This window comes from Balaenoptera borealis (assembly GCF_965194805.1).
Source record: "Balaenoptera borealis genome assembly, chromosome: 15".
Classification (NCBI taxonomy): domain Eukaryota; kingdom Metazoa; phylum Chordata; class Mammalia; order Artiodactyla; family Balaenopteridae; genus Balaenoptera; species Balaenoptera borealis.
The window spans coordinates 22,612,086-22,637,032 of NC_138871.1; the positions used below are offsets into that span (position 1 = coordinate 22,612,086).

A 24,947-nucleotide genomic window follows, 5' to 3' on the forward strand; every position below is an offset into this window, starting at 1 on the left:
CTCTGATTCTCCCAGTCCTGTGGCATTCCTATAATCAAGCCCCACTGGTCTTCAATGCTCTGGGGCTCCTGCTCCCAATGCCATACCCCAGGCTGGGGAGCCCGATGTGGGACTCAGAACTCTCACTCCTGTTGGAGCACCTCTGCAATATAATTATTTTCCAGTTTGTGTGTTGCCCACCCAGCAGGTATGGGATTTGATTATGTCACAATAGTGCCCCTCCTACCCTGTTGTTTTGGCTTCTTCTTTGTCTTTGGGTGCAGAATATATTTTTGGAGGTTCCAGTCTTTTTTTTTTTTTTGATGGTTGTTCAGCAGTTAGTTGTGATTTGGTGTTTTCATGAGAGGAAGTGACCTCAAGTCCTTCCACTTCCCCATCTTGTCTCCACCTCTTCCTACTCACATAAAGTCCTTAAATGCATAGAACTTTGCCTCACTGGAAGCAAAGATGGAGTCCAAGCATGCAAGTATTTGGTGTTCAGTTGCTGGTTCTGAGGCATAGGGACTACCTACAAGAACTGATGAGAGGTTGCCAGGAACTGACAGTCAGCTAAGAAACAGGGACCTCAGTCATACAACATCAAGGAACTGGGTTACAACAGGCACTTGAATGAGCTTAGAAGTGGATTCTCCCTAGAGCTCCCAGATGAACTGTCCAGCCTGGCTGACATATTGATTTTGGTCTTTTGAAACCTGGAGCAGAGAAACCAGGAGCACCAACACAGATGGACTTGTGACCTACAGATCCTGGGCCACCGTCCACTGCTCATGCTGCCACACACTGCTCTGCTTGGGCCTGGACTGGGCTGGGGAAGGCCAGTCCATGTCTCTAATTTCCTGTTTTTTAATATAACTTTTTATTTCTTAAACTAAACCAAAATTGGCCAGGTGTTATCCTTTTAAATTGCTTGTTTTATATGCATAAGTTAATTAATATTTTTGTTTTAAGATTTTTAATACTTTAATGATAAAAACAGTAGGGCTGTTGAGTTTAATTTAATTTACTATAAAATCAGCAGTTAACATGCAAAACAAATAGAATATGTAATACATATACTAAGATCACAGTCAAAAGTGAGTAAATAATTAATGTATTGTTATTAATAGTCATATTACTTTAAAATTTTCATAATAGTTAGACTTTAAGCTGAGTGAGAGCAAGAGTTTTCATTTTAACTACTCTGTTTCTGTCTCTTAGCACAGTGCCTGACACACAATAGGCACTCGATGATTCCTGAATGACTGACTGAATCAGTAAATAGATAAGTATTATGATTACTAATAGCATTGTCTAATCCTATTCAACTGGTGCATGATTCAAAAGGGTGAATTCTCTTTCATGATTTCTTCAATAATGTGGTCCTGGGATTATGTTAATGAATGTTTAGTATGGTGCTAATCAGAAATCATAATTTTACTGAGGGCAATCCAGCAAAGTTAATATTATTCTTTAGACACTTCTGGAAAATGAAGCAAGACTAAATACACAAATAACAGAGAGGCAAAAAAATATACAAACTATTTTTCCTCAGACAAAATTAATACACTCATATTTTGTACTATTATTTATGCTTCCAACATGAGACCTTATTATCCATAAGTTCACCATGGAAAAATTGCATTGAGATACAAAGTTTGTTTTGAAAGGTTGCCACTCAGAGATCTCACAGGGACTCTAGATTTTTCATTTTCTGCAGAACCTGTTTCAATGCTACTATTTCACTGTATTCAATTCTATGTATGATCTATTTCTCCCATCACAGTATAAAGGCAAGAACACAGTTCCTCAGTTTAGATTTAAGAACAGCCAGGATGCAGTCCACAGTGCTCTGGGCCAGAAGCTAATCAAGTTTGGCTCCATCCCTCTTGTGGGTTGGTGCACACATCTGCAGTAGTTCTCATCCTAATAACTGCCTCATCCTAGTAACCATCAGTTAGCAGACAGATGCAGGATTTTCCCTGTATGTCCAGTGTTTTGCCCCCAATCCCATTTTGCTTATTTCTCTTTTTATGATGTATAGGAAGCAGAAATTTATCTTAGGCCTAACTTGCTACAAGCATAATGGCATTCTAGTGAAAATTACGAATCTCTTTTTGTAGAGAAAAACTTCCTTTTTATTTCAGACATATATTTGTTCCATAGTGTGCATCAAAACAAGCATAAAATTAAGTAACATGATACATTAAACATATGAGATTTGGGGAAATAAACTGTTAAAAGGCTTTATGAATATGAGAGAATTTTCCCCAAAAAAATACTAACGAGTTTTAAAAAATATTTGAAAAAAATTTTCCATTAAAGTGTTCTGAATCCCCCAAATTTTGAAACTTGGTAACTAAAAGAACTGGTTAAAGTTTCAGCCATTTTCATGTTCTGTATTAAACATCAATGCATAGGAAAATCAATTAAAATAGTCCTTACAACATGAAATATAATATTTAATTGTATGTATTTCATTTAAAAATTCATTGAAAGATTAAAATATATGTAGTCAAACAGATTCATTGGGATAGATAAGTGGCTTCTTAATAGATGAGGAATAATAACATATCCTGAAAAATACATGCTTCTGAAATAACAAAGATAAAATTAATCTCACTTTTACTTATTCAATAAATATTCATTGTACAGGAACTATATGTCAGGTATTCATCTAGATGCTAGGAATGCATGAAAATCCAGACTCATAGAGTGCACAAGTCTAATAAGTATGTAAAGAAATGAATAAAATTTTGATATATATGATAAAAATATAGAGTAATATAGCAGAGTGTTTGCTTTACTTTAGGAAGTAATTTTCTGAGAAAGAGACAGTTGAGCTATGGTCTACTTATCAGATATTCTGCTTGAAAAAATCCATATTTTCTGTATTGAAAGCAAGTATCTGTGGAACAGAAAATATATGTTAGTCACCCTGGAGTTCAAAATTACAAGAAATATAGTCTCTTCCCTCTAGGAATTTGCAATACAGTAGCAGATACCTGATACTTGAACACAGGTCTAATATAAGTAAATGTGCTTAAATTTGCTTCACTTGGTTTGTGCTCACTATTTTTTGGTCCTGTTCTGAAAATTTTCCATATTTCAACACTTTTAATCCTCCGGTAACATTATAAGATAGCACTTAATATTGTGTATGTGGAAACTAAGACTAGAAGAGTAAGTTTTCCAATGTCACAAACATAATAGTGTGCGAAATGGGAATTCAATTCAAATAATCTAACATACAGTCCACTCTTAATTTCTATCATAAGAAATGAATGGTATGACATAAATGCAGTACTCTAAAATCATTTAAAAAAAGATAGATTTCTGGTTAATGTTCTCTGAGATGTTGTCAAGATGTATTTGCTCAAGCGTGAGCACCTCACTCATTGCCTCTCCACTTTGAAGATGCTTCCATGACAACTGTGACAATAATCACATTGACATTACATTGGCGACACAAGTGACAATAGTAGCTTAAGTCATAAAAGACACCCTGGATTTCACCTGGAGATTTCTCTTGGGACATTTGCAGTATATCCATAAGAGGCTAATACTATAATTATAAAAATTTAGGGATAAAGATAAGAAAGAAGAGGCTTGAATATTAAGCAAAAATAACAGAACATTATGAATGAACAAATGTCTTATGAAAATACATTCATGGACTTTCCTGGTGGCTCAGTGGTTAAGAATCCACCTGCCAATGCAGGGAACACAGGTTTGAGCCCTGGTCTGGGAAGATCCCACATGCTGCAGAGCAACTAAGCCCATGTGCCCCAAGTACTGAGCCTGTGCTCTAGAACTCACGAGCCACAACTACTGAGGATGCATGCCACAGCTACAGAAGCCTTCATACCTAGAGCCCATGCTCCACAACAAGAGAAGCCACCACAATGAGAAACCTGCATGTTGCAACGAAGAGTAGCCCCTACTCACCACAACTAGAGAAAGCCCATGTGCAGCCAATGAAGACCCAATGCAGCCAAAAATAGATATAAATAAACATATTTTAAAAAAGAAAATACATTCATTCTGAAGAGTAATCAAGGAAATAGTAATTTAAAATGTAAAACATGTTCCAATAGCGTTGACAAAGAAGAATTAAAGACAGAAGGAGAGAGAGAAAAAGAGAAAGAAAGCGGAAGGGAGGAAGAGAGGGATTGGAGGAGGAAGGGAGAGAAGTGGGAAGAGAGGGAGGGAGGGAAAGAAAGTAGGGATGAAAGGAAAAATAGGAACCTCCAGCCCTCCAACTAGAGCACAGACTTGGAAAGCAGGAATCTTCATATTTTATAGAGGAAAGAACAACTGAACAACATAATCAAAGGCCTATTTAAAGTTCATGTCCTTTAATAAAGCAGTTTCACTTCTATGAAGCAAAAACATATATAAATTTCAACTTTAATGATATAATTTTAGAATATATGGATGGACTATCATGAAAACATTGAATATATAAATATAATTATTGATACATACATGTTTAAAATAAATGAATCTAAAAATTGTATACAGTGTTACCTTTGTTGCCTGCAGATGGAAATGTATTGTTTTTCTTTGTCAGAGTTAAGTTTATTCATGTTCATTAAAACATATAATATCTGCCAATTCTTTGACTCTATTTAGGATATAACTCTATAACACTATTATTTGATAAGGCACTGATGAAAGAAATTGAAGACAACACAAACAGATGGAAAGATATACTGTGCTCATGGATTGGAAGAATTAATATTGTTAAAATGAACTTCCTACTCAAGACAATCTACAGGTTCAATGCAATCCTTAACAAAGTACCAATGATATTTTCCATAGAGCTAGGACAAACAATTCTAAAATTTGTAAGGAAACACAAAAGATGTCAGATAGCCAAAACAATCTTGGAAAAAAACAAAACTGTAGGTATGACACTCCCTTATTTCAAACTATCCCACACAGTTGCAGTCATCAAAACAGTATGGTACTGACACAAAAAATTTGGGATTGGATTTTTGCATTCAGGATAGATTTATGACAGTTCATCCAAATTGCCATATATATTAATATTTCCTTACTTATTGCTACTTTTTGCTTATTTCTTAGTAGTATTCCATAGTAGGAACATTTCACAGTTTGTTTTATTATACACATGTTGAAGGGCATCTGGATTCCTTTCCAATTTGGAGCTATTACAAATAAAGTTTTGTCATTTAGGGACAGTTAAATAAATACAATCATGCAGTATATCCCCTTTTGAGATTGACTTTTTTCACTGAGTACAGTGCATTTGAGAGCCATCCAAGTTGTTACATGCATTAATAAGCTTGTTTATTTTTATTGCTGAGTAGTATTCCATGCTATGTATGTATAAGAGTTATTTAACAATTCACCCATTGAAGGACAGGGTTGTTTCCAGTTTTGGACTACTGTGAATAAAGCTACTCTGCACATTCATTTATAGGTTTTGATGTGAACATAGGTTTTTATTTCTCTGCACTAAATGCCCCAACGTGCAATTACTGGGTCATATGGTCACTTAGCACTGTACCTCACATGTAGAATTCACTTGTTAAATTCTGGTTATATGAACACATTAAAATAGTTCACATATATTTATTCCTAGTGAAAATATATAAATGAAGATTAGTTATTATTAATTTTTAGCTGCTCTATTTAAAAATAAAGTGGTTCATCAACAAGTTGTAAAGAAATTCTGACTATGTGTTCAGTACTCAATCAGGAAGTTGAAAATGCATAAGACCAACTTCTTATTCTAAGATTGATAGTAATTTGTTTGACAAAGTGTGCTTATATTACAAAATAGTATAGACTCTCCAAAAACTAACTGAGGTTCAATGGAGAGGTGATTCAATGAGCTTCTGCATTAGTCAAGAAAGAAGGTACAGAAAATGTGAGTCTGAAAGCAATGCTTTCCAAAATATTATGTGCAATCCATTACTAGGTTTAAGAACCTATCATTTTAAAACCAGTTTATTCATAGTTAAGACCAGTAATAAAATAGGAGAAGGAAGCAGTACAGAAGAAGAGTGTGTTATAGAGACTTGGGAAACAGTTAAACTTTTGTGCCTTAATTTTTTTCTCCTCTACAAAAAGAGAGTATTGGATAAAATAACATCCATCTGTGAATGTTATTAATGAAATAGGAAACAAATCTCTGTTATAAAAATTGTGGACCTTTGAAATATAAGCAGAAATGCTTATAACACAATCTGCTTATAACACTGAAAATAATTTTTGGTGACGGAAAACACTGCACTCCAACATTTTGATACCAAAAATTTTTTCATTAACAAACATGTCTGAACAGTACCCTCCTCAAAGCTCATAAATGCCTCTGAAATATTTTCATATTAATGAGATTTAATGAGACACAAATAATACCTAGATGACTAAAGCATTACTTAGAGAAGAAACACATGCCTCAAACTAATTAGAGTTCTTGAATGACATTGAAAAAGGGAGCTGGTTAAATCATTTTCTATAGCATTAGGTTTAATTGACATAGATATAATGCCAGTGATAATTTTATGCAATTACAAGATCAAGAGTTTAATGTATCTGGCAGTAAGGCAGGGATTTTCTTTCTCTGGCTGTGTTGAATAAACCTCTCTAATCCTTTTCCTTTAGCTTTCCCCTATTTCTAGGCTTAAGTTTAATAAAAGGCTAAAAAAAAAATCAAGATTCCACTAGGCTTCTCAAAGCTCAAGCATAGAGAGAAAAAAGGTGTTATCTCAGAGAAGTTGTGGCTCAGAATCATTAAAAAGACTAATGGCAAGATCATAGGGCTAAGTTTACAATTCCCCTTGAGGATCCCAGAATCACCCTCTCTCACAGTAAACACTTTATCTACTTTCATCTTGCTTCCAAACCACCAAAACAGAGGCAGGAATCCAAGAGGGATTGGATGATTATAGTTTACAAGGTGCTGCAAAATGTTTCGTTGGATGTTCAATTTGTCCTGCATATGGTGCTTGTTTATACATTTACAAGTTATCCTAAAACCTTGCTATATAGAACTAAGATATTCTGATATAATGAAGTTCTACAACATGTTTCCTGAAAGAATTTAACACTTTGTAGTTTAAAATTGTGACGGCCTATCTAGGCCATTTGGTGGAGGCTATGAAAATCATAAAATTCTTTAAAGCCTCTGAAATAAGCCAAATGATTTTAAATGAAACAATCCTTTTTACTTTGTTTTAATTATAAATTACAAATTGCAGAGCTTAGGCAAGTCTGGAGTCTGGATTTTTATAACCCTGGGAAATATCTTCTTTCCTTTAGTTTTTTTTATGCTTTTCATTTTAACTCCTTGAATAAAATGCCTAGTCCATAATTTTCTTTCTTTCTTCACTCTTGGTAAATATTATAGGTACTGATATACAACATTCTCATTTTTATTATTTTCTAAGGCTTCTGTAGTTATGTTTTTTATTAATGCTTAGAACCAAGAGTCATTTAATTGAAATTTTTAAAATTTTGATATAACTATTTTTCACCTTTACTCCTTTTTTCTAACCTTATTTTAAGTTGGATATATAGTGACAATGGAATGTAGCCTCTGATTTGTCTCCTTTTAAAAATTCTTTGAGTTTTTCTTGGGGTCTAAAGTAGCATTTTTTTTTTAATAAATAGGCCATGGGAATTGAAAGAACAAGTTGTGGAGTACAAGTCAATATATAAGTATTTAGAAACACTCAAAAATCCTTCACAGGGAAAGATTTTGTTTTTTGTTTTTGTTTATTAATGTCAGGGAATTTTCTCCTTTATCGAGGTAAAGTTTGCCCTGGACTTCATTCTTGCTTTGAGACATCAAATGGGGATATATTACGTTGACAAACACTCTATTCTTTAAACAAATATTAAAAAAATAAGTTATGCTTATGCCAGACATTATGATTTTTCTTGTTAAAAATTATAATTTATTCATCAAGTCATCAATTATGTATTGTATTTATAATATGTGTTGGGCAGAGTTTTTAGCATCTGAAATATAACAGACAATAAAGCAAATTATACTTCTTGCTAAGTATGTACTTTATATCGAAATGGGTGAAGTAAGGTGGAATAGGGGAAGGATAGGAAATAAAAAAAATAAAATAAATACAAAACAATTAAATTTAATGGTATGTTAGAATGTGATAAACATTATGGAAAGATAGAGTGCATTGAAGGGAATAAAGAGTGTGGGAATAAAAAGTGTGTTGCAATTTTACATAAGGCTGTTGGGGCAGGACTCACTAATCAGGTGATGCACATGCAAATATTGGGGGAAAGAGCAAAGCAGGCAAAGGGAACAACCACTGCACAATGCCGGAGGTGGGATGTGACTGGTGTATTTGGGAAATAACAGGGAAGTCATTGTGGCAGAAGCTGCATCCAGAAGACAGAAAGAAATGAAGTCAGAGAGGTAATAGGGGTCAAATAATTTAGGGCATTTATAGGCAATTTTAAGGATTTTCCTTTTTTTTTTCTGAATAAAAAGTGAGAAGATTGAATAATTTGAATAGGAAAGTTACATAGTCTGACTCATGTGTTAAAATGGATCACTGACTTCTGTTCTGATAGTAAAATGTTTAGGGTAAGTGTACAAGCAGAAAGATAAATTTGGTGATTATTGTACAAATTGATACCAGAGAGAAGAATGGCTTTGATCAGAGTTGTACTGATATAGATAATGGTCATATTATTATGTATTTTAAAGTAAACTCAACATGAATTTTTGGCAGATTAGATATGATACAAGTGAAATGGAAGAGTCATAGATGACTCAGACATTTTGTCCTGAGCCATTACAAGGACGGCGTTGTTATCAGTTGGAGTGGAGAATACTGTATTGTGGTGTGTGTGTGTGTGTGTGTGTGTGTGTGTGTGTGTGTGTGTATTTAACATATCTACAAGATATCTTAGTGGAGATATAAGTAGGCAGTTGGAGATAAGCATCTGGAGTTAAGGAGAGAGAACTGGCCTAAAGATATAACTTTGAGATTCCTGGCAAATATTTGATTATAAAGCCATTTAACTTAATAAAATGATATCCACTGAATATGGGCAGAAAAGAGAAGACTAACATGCTTCTCTTCTGACTGACTTCTAACATGCACAGTATCAAGAGGTTAGTAACAGGAAAAGGAATCACCACATGTCCCTGACTAGTAAATTAAGAGGAGAAAAAAATTATGTGATAACTTGGAAGTCAACAGAAAGTTAATGAAGAAGGAGGAATTCATAATTATGTATGTACTCTTAAAGGTACATTAGATAAAATGTAAGACTGATAGTAACAGAAAAACCAAATTAAGATAGTGCACAGGAGCCTTACAGTTGGGAGGTACAGGGTACAAGACAGTGGAGAGGAAAGCATGAGGATCTCTATTCAAGAGAGGGCAACATGCAGTTTCTTTGGAATTAGTCTACAGGTGCCCAAATTCTCAGCCCAAAATAAGTGTCCTTAGGGTAAGTTAGATCTTTTGTGCCTACTATCTCCACCAGGTCCTGATGTATTTTTTGATCTAGTTAGGCTGTATTTGTCTACTTCCCAACTCTTCTTCCCAACTCCAATGATCCCTCATTTTTCTTCAACACTTAGGAAGAAGAATCATTGTTAAACAAAGGATTACTTTGTAGCAAATTCTAGAATTTTGTTACACAAATTTTAGAATTAGAACTGCCAATTTTGAGTGATTAACATCAAATTTCTCCATGTTAAGCTCATTCTGAAAACATAACACATGACATGCTATGATTTAACAGAAATCATAACATTTCATCTCTGTAATTAATAAATTTTCTAAAATTCTTCCTATTTCCCTTCAATAAATGTAACTTGACCTTTGAGGTGGGTCAGCCTCTCTTGACTCTTCTTTTATAAATTAATAAAACTGATTTGTGTGAGATAAAAGATAGCACCTGGGACAGCGCTTTTCAGAAACTTTCAGGGTCCAAGACTTAGAAAATCAATTGACGTAAATCATCGTATCAATAGATTTTTTAAAATTATATAATCATATCATTTGATGCAGAAACAACATTTGACAAAGCTCTTCATCAATTCATGATAAAAAGAAAAAAAAACACTCAGGAAAATTGAAATAGAGGATAACATCAGTGATTTGATTTAAAAATCTACAAAATATATATATATCTGATATCATACTTAATAGGGAGAACCTGGATACTTTCTTCCTAACATTTGGAAGAAAGCAAGGATGTCCTTCCTTTCCACCACTCTTATTCCACATTCAACATGTACTGGAAGTTCTACCGAGTTCAATATGGCAAAAAATGAAAATAAATGAAAATAGAAAGTATAAAGAATGGAAAGGAAGAAATAAACTACAGATATTCACAGATGATATTATGGCCAATGTAGGAAAGTCCAAAGAATCATCATTAAGAACAACAAAAACTCATAAAACTAATATGCAATTAAAACAAGGTTGTAGGATACAAATGTAATATACAAAAGTAAGTTGATTTTTCATATATCATTAATGGACAATTGGAATTTGAAATTAAAAGCACAGCACCATTTACACTAGTACCAAAAACAAAACAAAGAAATACTTAGATACAAATCTATAAAACATGCATGTGAGATGACGAAATACTGATGAGAAAATCAAAGAAGATTTAAATAAATGGATATTCTGTAATCATGAATAAAATACCAAACATTAAGATGTTAATTATTTGATTTAAAGTAAACCCAATTGAAATCACAGCACGTTATTTTATTCATATCAACACTGATTCTGAAGTTTGTTTGAAAAAGCAAGAGAACTTGAATAGCCAACACTGAAAAAGAAGAACAAAATCTGATGACTGACACTTCCCAGTTTAAAGACTTAAAACACTGTGGTGTTGGTGAAAGATTATACATGTAGATAAATGGAACATAATAGAAAACACAGTGATAGACCTACACAAACATAGTCACTTGAGCCTTGAACAAGGAACAATGCCAATTTAATGGAGAATGGATGGTCTTTTCAACTAATAATGCTGGAACATTTGGATGTCCATACACTAAAAATAAACCTAGACACAGATTTTACACCTTACAAAAATTAACTCAAATTGGATATAGGCCTAAACTGTAAAACTTCTTGACAAAAAAATAGAATAAAATACATAACCTTGGATTTGATGAGGAGTTTTTAAATACTAAAATAAAAAGATTGTAAGCAGGTTAATGGTTACTAATTGTGTATGGGGAAGGGGAGATGAATAGATATAGCACAGAGGATGTTTTCAGGTGGTGACTGTATTTTGTATTCTAGTGTAATTAAGCATTTGTCAAAACTCACAGAACATTACCAGATGAAATGTAAGCTTAATGTATGCATGATTCTGGAGGATCCTAGGATGGAAGGCAAAATGTGTCCAAAAAATCTAAATGTGTTCAAAATGCATTAACTAGCATCGATAAAGGGATTGGAGGAAAAAGATGCAGATCTAAATAATGTTGGAAATAAGTGAAAAGTTTAAGACTAAAACAAAAGAAATTTACATAAGCATTATATCTAATTCAAAGTTGTGTCCTGTTGTGGGTATGGGTTAAAAATTCTGAAACCACTCCACATGTATACTGGAATTGAACAACAAAGCAAATAAGTGTCAGATGGTAGGAGCCCTGTTTCTTACTGTTGTTACAGAAGATTACAGATAAATAAGAGGTGGAGCCTAGAATAATCCATGTGATAATGGATTAGACTTGGAACATCGGTATGAACTCATGTTTAGTTTAATATCTATACAGATGGTTACATGTAGAAATATTTACGGATGTTTACATACACAGGTTAGTATACATACCTGCATTTTCTTGCTCTGCCAGCTGCTTTAGAAGCAACAATATGCCAGTAGCAATGAGCACAGATTGCATCCAGATACTGGTTTCTAATACCATTCTTCAATAAAAAGAACCATGGTTGCTTGTTCTAGTACTAGGGAAGGAAATATACAAGATAAGCCTGAAGCATCTTGTGGTTTGTAATGTCAGAAAGTGAGAAAGTACTCAACACACATACACACACACACATACGTGCACGTGCGCGCACACACACACACACACTGATGGGTTATGTCAAAGGGACATAGGAGTAAATAAATGAGATCCAAATGACAAATTGGAAAATTTCATCAACAAAATTAATTAATTAACATTGGATTGTAACCCAATGTATAAAAAATATTCATGGTGTAAATAAATGATCAGATGCTTAAATAAATGGAGACAAGATAAATCTCTCATGCAGAAAAATTCCAAATTATTTATAAACATACTGTGCCCTTAGAATGTGGAGCATGAGTCCCCTCTCCTTAACGGTTGAATTCACACAGTGATTTTCTTCCAAAGATGTACTATGTGGAAAGCACTTATTAAAAAGTAAATTTATAATGGAGTAAAGTGACAAACAATAACTTAAGCCAGGTGATCAGGTTAAAATCAACAGTGGTAAGGTATATTAGTAGTATGTACTCTTGATAAGGCGTCATGCAAATGACACTTACAACTGTGGTCTTCCTCTCCAAAACCCATGGATCCTATCTAATCATGGGAAAAACATAAGATACATCACAATTAAAGAATATTCTACAAAATACATGAAGCAGTAATCCTCCAGTAAAGGTCATCTAAACCAAAGAAAGTCTGAGAAATACCACAGCCATTAGGGAACTAAGGGGACATGGCTATTCAATGTAATATGGTATCATAGGTGGGTACTGAAATGGCAAGAACATTAGGGAAAGTAAAAGAAAATCTGAATCATTTACGGACTTTTGTGGTAGACAGAATAATGGTTCCCCATAGTGTCCACATACTAATCTCCAGAATCTGTGAATATCTTATCTTACATGGAAACAGATAATCTGCAAATGTGAGTTTAGGTTCTTTAGTAAACACAAGGGTCATTGTAAGAGGGAGGCCGAAGGGTCAGAGTTAAAGATTTGGTGATGGAAATAGAGATGTGGGTTCCTGTGTGTGTGAGAGAGCGAGGGCGAGCGAGCGAGCGAGCAAGAGAGAGAGAGAGAGAGATTTGGAGATGCTGTGTGTGTCTTAAAGGAAGATAGAGGAAGGAGACCATGACTAAGGAATGGAGCTGGCCTTTACAAACTGGCAAAGCAAGAAAACGGATTCTCCTCTGGAGTCTCCAGAATGAACATTTGATTTTAGGATTCCTGACTTACAGAATCATAAGACAATAAATTTGTTTTACTTTAAGCCACTAAGTTTGTCATTAGAGCAGCAATAGGAAACTCATACAATTTTAATAATAGGGGAAATTGGAGGAATTTCTGCACTATCTTTACAATAATTCTATTAATATAAAATTTTTAAAATAATTTATTTAAAAACAAATTAAATGATTGAGTTTTATGAGATAGAAACTAGCACCTGAAGATAGTAGCTTGCAGGCGCCCCCTGACATGGCCCTTAGAATATATGTTTAGCTTTGTGTTACTTGTCCTCTCTGATTTTACTTACTTTTCTTCTGCTGGACCCTTTGCTCTCTGCTCAGTCATTTTCTCCTTTTTCAACTCAAAAATTAAATGTATTTATTCTTCATATATCCAAGTTGTAATATTCTCTAAAATAATGTTTAAAAAATATAATACAGAAAACTGTTGAAAATTTGGAAGGAGAGTACATTTTGCCAACTAGAATTTTTAAAAATGATTTATCGTGAATTCACTTGATGAAATATTATGCAGCCTTTGTAAACATGGCAAAAAACTAAAGGATGCTTTAGAAAGAGAAAAATATAAAAACAATAATGATGACTTATTCACTTATAAATATGAAATTATAATTTTTACTCAAAATATAATTTTTTTTTATAACCATGTTTAGGGTTAAGTGAAAATATTTCTAGTAATATTTTCCAAAATCAGAGTTTTTTTTGTTTTGTTTTGTTCCACTGTTTCATTTATTTTATCTATTTCACCATTTTAACTATCTCTATTTTATTTAATAAATAATGCTATTGTTTCCTTTAACTGGAAGCCATACTTTAAAACTTTGGGAAAATTTCAAGAGCCAGTGACTTTGACAAATTTGATTTTTCAACCTCTTTAATCTGCAACATTTATTATATGAGATTATGTATAAAAGTTAGGAAATAATGAAGTCTTATCCACTGATTTGCTAGGTATTGTTCTATTTTTTATGATTTTATTTTACTTTATTTTATGTGTGTATTTATTTTGGAGTAGTGGTGGAGGGGTAAAATAGTGTAATGAAAGGAACAGTTTTTCCTTCACTACTTCCTAACCTTTTTTTCCATTAAGCCCATTGAAGACCTTCCATGTGTTAACGGTTAGCAGCATTTATCAGGTAGGACTCACTTTTATCCTGACAAAAGATTGGTTGTTCCATTCCATTTATGTTCCACTTTTCCCAATCTTATACATTCTTAAGGTCCGCATGAAGTCCAAATGTTTCAAAAGACTTTGCAAACTACTCCATTTCACAGTGTTACCTAACATGCTCTAGAATATATTTTCCCCACCAAATTGTTAATTTTTATTTAATACTAGAGACATCTCTGACACATATGGAAACCAGGAATTAGTCACCCTTTACGAGGCCCTTATTTTTTTCCCCATCATTGTAACTAACAAGGTTTCTACTGGCTCAAAATGACGTCAGGTTATCCTATTGCAATGTTTTTAGTGAACATTTTTATATCTTTAATGAAATTTTTTCCCCAGCAAATAAATTATAATATTAAAGCACATTCTATAAAACGTACACAATTACAGATGTCTTGGTATAAAATGAAGTAAAGGTGAAGAGGACCTGGAAAAACTGCTTCTCCCTTTCCTTTGTGTCTCCTTTAAGGAGTTATTTAATGACCTTGGATTTCCTATCAACATAGTATAAAAGCACTAGACTAAAACACAGGAAAAAGACTAATCCACTAAACTAATGGATCCCAACTACTTAGTTGTATATACTATCGGTTAAAAAAAATCAAGTTCTTACTTGCAATGTATTTCTACTTATTTGTTTATAAATTATACCCATGTACTACTGTACTGATGTATTTCATATTGTACATAAAAATGTTTGAATAAAAACATCCAATTTTTTTTAAAAAATTAAATATAAATATAAATTCAAGTTCTATTATTTTCTCCTAACACACTGATGAATTTCCTCACACGTCATTTAGTTGACTTACATGAGACTTCAGAGACCATTAATCTATATCAGTAATATTTAACATCCTGTTTTGGAAGTAGATAAAATGTGATAAAATTCACAGTGCTAGGTAGTGAAATAAGATAAATAAGAACACTGTAATGAAATGTCCGTAAGTTAAACTAATTACATTTAAAGGATAGTTCTTATTCTGAAGTTATTTAATTCCTTTTGATTAGTATACTAAATATCAATGTTTTAATTTCTGAATGCACTGATCATGTAATGTGTGGCTATTGTTCCAATTTTTAAAGTTAATAAACTCTGTTAACTTCCAAGGCCTGAGAACTAAAGTTTTGCCGAAGTTATTATATATGTGCAAAATAAATAGAATGATGTAGTCACACAAGTGAAGTTGATGAAGTTTGCATTCAGATAATAATTGTATTTTTAGGGAATTCTCTGGTGGTCCAGTGGTTAGAACTTGGTGCTTTCACTGCCAGGGCCCAGGTTTGATCCCTGGTCAGGGAACTAGGACCCCACAAACTATGCGACAGGGTCAAAAAAATTAGAAAATTGTATTTTTGTATTTTACTCTGACTATAACTTCACCAAGTGAAAGATTAGTGTCACAACTATTCTACATGGTGATCAATGAGAAAAACTTTGAAAATGAGGCCTTTTTATGAAAGTTTCCCTAGGTAACTGCTTACTGGTGATATTTCATGGGTCTTTTTCCACCTGAGGCGGAAAAGGAGCCTTTTTATAGAAAACTAAAAAAAAAAAAAAAAAAAAAAAAAATAAACACTTTTCACTAGCAAGTATATGTCTCTTTTGAGTACTTTTGCCAAGAGCAAATACAAGGACAGTAAATACCATCAAAGCTGAGAATAGTCAATTTACTGTCATCTTAAGTCAGAAGTAGTAGTAAAACTGAACATAAAAATCCAGAAAATACATGCTACAGTGATGTTAACTAGGAATTAAATATTCATTGGCTAAATTTCGTCTACTTTGCAGGAATCATAGAAAAAAGAAATGGAGAACTAAACATTATGAAGAATTAGCAAAAACCAAAGGAAGATGTAACATGTTTTAATAGCCTAAAATAAAAAACAAAACACTTGCCAAGTATGTTTTAAACCTGACCCAGTATTTATTTTCATTTGTTTCATTATTTAACTAACTTATTTCATTAAAGTATGTGAATAATCAATGGTATTTAAGGTTGATTAATGAAAATAGTATTTTAAAAGTTTATTTCATAGAAGTAAAGACTTGTTATTTTTAGCATATATAATAAAGCTCTTTATTGAGAATAAAGAAGTAGATACATTTTTTTCATTAAACAAAAATCTGTTTTATCAGTCTCAAGAAATACATGCGCAAAAATATTTTATGAATATCTGATTGACAGGGGCCCTGTGCTTTAGCATACTCACTACACAAAGCTCCAATATGCAAAATAAAGGCAGAGTCTACGTTTTATGTGAGTACATTGTGCAGAATCCTGTTCACAAGTGGTGTCTTAAAAATGTGAAAGCATTTTCTCTGAACCTTAGTGTTTCTTTGAGAATCACTCACCTAGGTCATGAAAGCAGAAATATGCTTTCCCTTGAAATATCAAGTTGTTCAAAAAATAATTTCAATATAAAACTCTTGTTTTCCAATACTAATAGACAGCGTTTTTCTATATTTAATGCATTTAACTTTTAATTAATGCTTAAGTACCATATACTTAGCATAAAGAAAGCACAAAAAATGTTTAGGACCAAATTTGTTTTCCATTGTGGAATCTGCTTGTTCTGGCACAAGAGGGGCTAGAAGAGAAGCAAAACAAATAATTGGGGTGATAGATGTGTTGGCTGAAAAACAAAACAAAACAATGCACAACAAAAAAACCTGTGAGTTGAGTTTATTAGGTGTCTTATTGAGGAGTATAATGCCAGAAACAGCCTCTCAGCTCTGAGAAAGTGTTCCAAAGAGGCAAAGGGGGAGGTATGTGATTTTGGCAAAGGAGGTATGTGCAACCAAGCACACAACTGGGTAGAAGATTGCTGCTAGTTTCAAGGAACAGACATCTTAGTTAATGGCTTTAGTGCTTTTCTAAGTATGGGAAGATGCAAGAAACTGGGTTCATAAAATTTTCTCCTGAAAATATCAAATTATCTGAAGGCCTGTTCTGCCAGTTTTCCCAGAGCACAGAGTGCCTCATTCCTGATCTCCACCCTGAGCTCCTTTCAGGGTGTGTTAAAAGCCAGAGGCTACAGTGGCTAATGACTCAATCCTTGTTGGGCTGGATGGAGAGGAACATTCTCTAATCAGCACCTGCTAAATAATATGTTAGTAGGGACAACCCAAGGAAATCCCCATGATGAGGTATTCTGGAAGAAGTTCCTCATAGCCAAAGAGACATCTTTGGTCTCTTTGCTTAATAAAATGCCGTCGGGTAGACAGAGCTATGAGACTTCCTGTGCTTCTAATAAATACTCATATTAAATAAATTACAGGGACTTAAATATTTTGTAAAATCCCAGGAAAAAAACAGAAATTTATACGAAATCCTTTTTAAAACTGTCATTTTGGTAAGTATTTCAGATGTTCTCAGCTAGTAGATAAATATGGTGAGATATACTGAAGAATTAGAAGTTATCTCTTCAAAAATTTAAGGCATTATTTTCTATATGCATGATCAACCTCCCAATCATACATAAATAACTTATGAAAAATAGAAAAAAGTGGCCATATAATAAATGTGATATTATGTGGTTCAGAAAGGAGCTACCAGAATACCGGAAAGGTGAAATGGAAGGGCAGTAGGGAGGTTTTCCTTGGGGAAGTACAACTTAAAAGCAGTGTACAGAACCAAGATCAGTTTTCAAGGTGTGCCCTGTCTTGATCCCTGATCTAACATGATTTTCAGTAATTTTGGCTACACTGTGTTACAAGACATGGCCCACAACCTAATTGTGATCTGAATAGTTTCTTTCAGGTATTGTATCATCTACACTTTAAATACGCTCTTCCTTTTCAATACATCACAAAAGATTGACCCTTCTTTTGTGAGAGAAAAGTAATACTCTCAAGGACTTGAAAAGAAAGATATCAAACTCATGAGTCTGTTTTTAAAGAGACCATTCCAACAGCAATAATATTCTGTAACGAAAAAGTGTCATTGTCTCCTCCTTCCTGACCTGAACAATTTGTGGAGGGTTCCTCTGTGAACCTTTGCCGGAAGTGTGTGTGTGCGCATGTGTGTGTGTGAATGTGCGTGTGTGTTTGAGATTGATTTTTCTAGTTTGAAGTTGTAGGAATTATTGTGTTACTAAAATACACAAACCAATATCTATTGAGTATGATTTAACAATGCCATGATTGACTTTTAATTAAGATATTCCAATTAAATGAGCAGGATTTTATTTTAAAAACAATATGAGTAATATATCCATCATGAAAAATAAAATTGCATAATAGTGATTATAGACCATTTTGAAATAGTTGTTTAGGGGTTCATAGCCAAAATGAATAGAAAAGTGGAGAGATTGTGTACTTACCTATATGCAACAAGAGCTGAGAGATATACTTCATATGGAGATTGGATCAAAGTTAATTCTCTAATGAAAGTAAATTTTTCTTTATCCTAGTGGTCAATGCAGAAATAACACTGGGAAGACATTTTCAGAGATTAGGAAAAAGAATACTGAATTTAAAACTATAAATTAAAATGAAGCCTATAGAGGTAAAATGGAAGCAAAGACAAACATTTTCTCTCGGCCACATAATTATGTATTTTTAGAGTTGAGGCTGGTACTTTACTTTAAAAAGCAATCCAGGCTCCCTTGGAGTAAAGTAATATTACTTTACTCAGCAATATTAGCCACTCAACATTGTCCTTTTCCACAGGTGTTGAGAGTATTCTTTGTCCTTTCTTTATGAATTTTAGAATAAGATTGTCAATTTCTGCTAATAAGCTATTGGGATTTTTACCGGAATTTCATTGAATTTATTTCATAGATCAATTTGGAAAGAATTGGTATCTTAAAAATACTGAGTCTTCTCATACATAAAAAAGATATATCTTTACATTTCTTTAGGTCTTTTTCAATTTCTCTTAGCATAGTTTTGTAGTTTTCAGGTTTTGGAGCTTTCTTAATAGATCTCATATTTACCCTTGTGTATTTTCTATTTTTGATGCAACTGCAATTTAATAACTTCTAGGAACTAAACAGGATAGACTGACTTAATGGAACTTATGCTTTTTGGGTATATAAATAATAAATAAGTAAAGATAAAAAATTAGACATTTTAAAAGGGCAATAAAGAAGCAGGTAGAAAGAAAAGAAGGCACTTTGGGATAGTATCTGTGAGGCAGGAGATAGATGGGCCCCAGGCTGAACAGCTGGAGTTTGTCACCTGTGGACAGATACTCCAAGATGAAGAGGAGGAGGAGCTAAGCCCTGCCCAGATAAGAGACCACATATTTCTCATTCTCAAGGTCAAGGAGACCTTCCTGACTATACATGCATAGAAAGACTCCTTGGAGGTCAAAAGGGAGTGATTCCAATCTACCCACAGACCTCTTCACTAGAATCCATTTTGGCTAAGAGATGAGTGCACACACATGGGAGGACCCTGAGCTATACCAAATACGGACTCAGAGCCAGGCACAGTAAGATGATTGGCCAGAGGAAACCCAGAAGAAATATCCCATATAAGTGATTCAAACTACCACAAGTGTGCGACTCTTTCTCTGAGTCCACCTATGTATCCATCCACATGTACTCTTTTTCCTCCTATTAAACACCTTACTTGTTTCACTACTTCCCATCTTTGTGGGAATTCATTTTTGCAAAGCCAAAGGGCCAGGGCTTTGTGGCCCTTGGTCTAGTGGCTAGTATTCAGCTCTCTCACTGCCATGGCCTGACTTCAGTCTCTGGCTGGGAACCGAAATCCTGCTTCAAGCCGCTGCAGGCCGAGGCCACCTGAGATCATCTGTACTTAGAAATAACAGTCCAACCACGAAGATATTGTTAAGGACAAAAACAAATTTCACATTTATATTTTTAACACAAATTTCAACATGAATTATTCTCCTGTTGAAAATAGGGAAGATGTTTCCCTCCCCTTTTATCAGAACATTTACCCTAGAAAACACGTAAATGTAAGTACCTTCTCTGTCTCTTTGAAATGTATCTTTTAGAAAGAATTTATAATAATAATAATAATAATAATAATAATAATAATTATTATTATTATTATTATTATTATTATTATTATTATTTGCAATTTCAGAACCTTGGCATAGCTTCCTCAAGGACCTGGGAGCCATCTCTTTGAAAAGTAAATTTCTCCCTATCTCCCAGTTTCTGTGGGAAGCTAGGAGTCTAACTTTAGTGTGTATCTTGCCCCAAGTTGTAAAATTTCCTCCAGTCATATAAAAAGAGTTGTTTCTTTTTTTTTGTAAAAAAAGTCAATTAACTAACATAAATGGTCACCCCAATTACCAGATAAAGTTAGAATGAACTATATGTGACAAAGGGTGCAGTCAATTCCTCTTACTGGAGGCCTAGTTATTGGTTACCTTGAGGACACATATGTAAAGCATTGTATTTGCTCACCTATATAAAAGGATGATGTAACATTTTGTCTTTGCAGCCTCTTACAGGATTGCCTGTCATGTGCATTACATTCTGGTTTAATGCTTATTTAATAATCTATTCTCTTTCTCTACCACCTTTATGGAAAGCATTTCTGAGTTGGGGGAAGATTTTATATATCTCCAACAATATCCAAAAGATAAGAAAATTCTAGAAAACTGCATTCTAATTGAATAGCATATGTAAAGGTGTAAAGTGGAGAAAGAGCTTGACATGGAATCAGTGAAGTTGTTTGGTGTGAGAGAATGGTAAGAAATGAAGTTGGAGAGGAAAGAGTTACATTAACCTATATTATATATGAATATTAAAATATAAATATTAAAATATAATCAGGAGTATAGGTTTATTATAATGTCAATTACTGGATGTTGAAATGGTTCAAGTGTATCTAATTTGCTTTTGTAAATGATCAAACCAGCTGTTAGGTTGAGAATTAATTTAAGAGTTAAGAATGGAAGGAAACCAGTTGGTGTTGCAGTATCCTTGAAAAGAGATGTACTGACTTCAAGAATAGGAAGTAGAAATATTAAAAGAAAGGTAGCCAAATATTTTGTCATTAAAGCACAGAAGAAAAGGTTTGGACAAGATGTAGAAAAAAAGAATGAACCAAAAAGATTCATATTTTTTGACTGGAGCAAAAAGGTAGACACTGCTTACAGAAATGGATAAAATTGGAGAGGGATTTGGGTGGAGTGGAAGGCAAGAATTATTATTATTATTATTTTTAACATCTTTATTGGAGTATAATTGCTTTACAATGGTGTGTTGGTTTCTGCTTTATAACAAAGTGAATCAGTTATGCATATATATATGTTCCCATATCTCTTCCCTCTTGCATCTCCCTCACTCCCACTGTCCCTATGCCACCCCTCTAGGTGGTCACAAAGCACAGAGCTGATCTCCCTGTGCCATGTGGCTGCTTCCCACTAGCTATCTATTTTACATTTGGTAGTGTATATATGTCCATGCCACTCTCTGACCCTGTCACATCTTACCCTCCTCCTCCCTATATCCTCAAGTCCATTCTCTAGTAGGTCTGTGTTTTTCTTCCCGTCTTGCCACTAGGTTCTTCATGGCCTTTTTTTTTTTTCCTTAGATTCCATATATATGTGTTACCATACTGTATTTGTTTTTATCTTTCTGACTTACTTCACTCTGTATGACAGACTCTAACTCCATCCACCTCACTACAAATACCTCCATTTCGTTTCCTTTTATGGCTGAGTAATATTCTATTGTATATACGTGCCACGTCTTCTTTATCCATTCATCTGATGATGGACACGTAGGTTGCTTCCATGTCCTGGCTATTGTAAATAGAGCTGCAATGAACATTTTGGTACATGACTCTTTTTGAATTATGGTTTTCTCAGGGTATATGCCCAGTAGTGGGATTGCTGGGTCGTATGGTAGTTCTATTTTGAGTTTTCTAAGGAACCTCCATACTGTTCTCCATAGTGGCTGTATCAATTTACATTACCACCAACAGTGCAAGAGTGTTCCCTTTTCTCCACACCCTCTCCAGCATTTACTGTTTCTAGATTTTTTGATGATGGCCATTCTGACCGGTGTGAGATGATATCTCATTGTAGTTTTGATTTGCATTTCTCTAATGATTAATGATGTTGTGCATTCTTTCATGTGTCTGTTGGCAATCTGTATATCTTCGTTGGAGAAATGTCTATTTAGGTCTTCTGCCCATTTTTGGATTGGGTTGTTTGTTTTTTTCTTATTGAGCTTCATGAGCTGCTTGTAAATCTTAGAGATTAATCCTTTGTCAGTTACTTCATTTGCAAATTTATTCTCCCATTCTGAAGGTTGTCTTTTGGTCTTGTTTATGGTTTCCTTTGCTGTGCAAAAGCTTTTAAGTTTCATTAGGACCCATTTGTTTATTTGTGTTTTTATTTCCATTTCTCTAGGAGGTGGGTCACAAAGGATCTTGCTGTGATTTATGTCATAGAGTATTCTGCCTATGTTTTCCTCTAAGAGGTTGATAGTGTCTGGCCTTACATTTAGGTCTTTAATCCATTTTGAGTTTATTTTTGTGTGTGGTGTTAGGGAGTGTTCTAATTTCATATTTTTACATGTACCCGTCCAGTTTTCCCAGGACCACTTATTGAAGAGGCTGTCTTTTCTCCACTGTATATGCTTGCCTCCTTTATCAAACATAAGGTGACCATATGTGTGTGGGTTTATCTCTGGGCTTTCTATCCTGTTCCATTGATCTATGTTTCTGTTTTTGTGCCAGTACCAAACTGTCTTGATTACTGTAGCTTTGTAATATAGTCTGAAGTCAGGGAGCCTGATTCCTCCAGCTCCATTTTTCGTTCTCAAGATTGCTTTGGCTATTCGTGGTCTTTTGTGTTTCCATACAAATTGTGAAATTTTTTGTTCCAGTTCTGTGAAAAATGCCAGTGGTAGTTTGATAGGGATTGCATTGAATCTGTAGATTGCTTTGGGTAGTAGAGTCATTTTCACAATGTTGATTCTTCCAATCCAAGAACATGGTATATCTCTCCATCTATTTGTATCATCTTTAATTTCTTTCATCAGTGTCTTATAATTTTCTGCATACATGTCTTTTCTCTCCATAGGTAGGTTTCTTCCTAGATATTTTTTCTTTTTGTTGCAATGGTAAATGGGAGTGTTTTCTTAATTTCACTTTCAGATTTTTCATCATTAGTGTATAGGAATGCAAGAGATTTCTGTGCATTAATTTTGTATCCTGCTACTTTACCAAATTCATTGATTAGCTCTAGTAGTTTTCTCGTAGCATCTTTAGGATTCTCTATGTATAGTATCATGTCATCTGCAAATAGTGACAGCTTTACTTCTTCTTTTCTGATTTGGATTCCTTTTATTTCTTTTTCTTCTCTGATTGCTGTGGCTAACACTTCCAAAACTATGTTGAATAATAGTGGTGAGAGTGGACAACCTTGTCTTGTTCCTGATCTTTGTGGAAATGGTTTCAGTTTTTCACCATTGAGGACAATGTTGGCTGTGGGTTTGTCATATATGGCCTTTATTATGTTGAGGAAAATTCCCTCTATGCCTACTTTCTGCAGGGCTTTTATCATAAATGGGTGTTGAATTTTGGCAAAAGTTTTCTCTGCATCTATTGAGATGATCATATGGTTTTTCTCCTTCAGTTTGTTAATATGATGTATCACGTAGATTGACTTGCGTATATTGAAGAATCCTTGCATTCCTGGAATAAACCCCACTTGATCATGGTGTATGATCCTTTTAATGTGCTGTTGGATTCTGTTTGCTAGCATTTTGTTGAGGATTTTTGCATCTATGTTCATCAGTGATATTGGCCTGTAGTTTTCTTTCTTTGTGACATCTTTGTCTGGTATTGGTATCAGGGTGATGGTGGCCTCATAGAATGAGTTGGGGAGTGTTCCTCCCTCTGCAATATTTTGGAAGAGTTTGAGAAGGATAGGTGTTAGCTCTTCTCTAAATGTTTGATAGAATCCGCCTGTGAAGCCATCTGGTCCTGGGCTTTTGTTTGTTGGAAGATTTTTAATCACAGTTTCAATTTCAGTGCTTGTGATTGGTCTGTTCATATTTTCTATTTCTTCCTGGTTCAGTCTCGGCAGGTTGTGCATTTCTAAAATTTGTCCATTTCTTCCCAGTTGTCCATTTTATTGGCATAGAGTTGCTTGTAGTAATCTCTCATGATCCTTTGTATTTCTGCAGTGTCAGTTGTTACTTCTCCGTTTCCATTTCTAATTCTATTGATTTGAGTCCTCTCCCTTTTTCTCTTGATGAGTCTGGCTAATGGTTTATAAATTTTGTTTATCTTCTCAAAGAACCAGCTTTTAGTTTTACTGATCTTTGCTATAGTCTCCTTCATTTCTTTTTCATTTATTTCTGATCTGCTCTTTACGATTTCTTTCCTTCTGCTAGCTTTGGGGTTTTCTTGTTCTTCTTTCTCTAATTGCTTTACGTGAAAGGTTAGGTTGTTTATTCAAGATGTTTCCTGTTTCTTGATGTAGGCTTGTATTGCTATAAACTTCCCTCTTAGAACTGCTTTTGCCGCATCTCATAGGTTTTGGGTTGTCGTGTCTCCATTGTCATTTCTTTCTAGGTGTTTTTTGATTTCCCCTTTGATTTCTTCAGTGATCACTTCGTTATTAAGTAGTATATTG

The 24,947-nt window shown here is 34.0% G+C and overlaps 1 long non-coding RNA gene across 1 annotated transcript; it reads left to right on the plus strand.

Moving 5' to 3' along the window:
- Positions 1 to 1,013: 1,013 nt before the first annotated feature.
- On the plus strand, positions 1,014 to 16,672 carry LOC309611957. Its single transcript, XR_014234856.1, has 3 exons — positions 1,014 to 8,395; positions 14,281 to 14,326; positions 16,157 to 16,672. It is a non-coding gene; the product is annotated as an uncharacterized lncRNA (long non-coding RNA).
- The last annotated feature ends 8,275 nt before the right edge of the window (positions 16,673 to 24,947 follow it).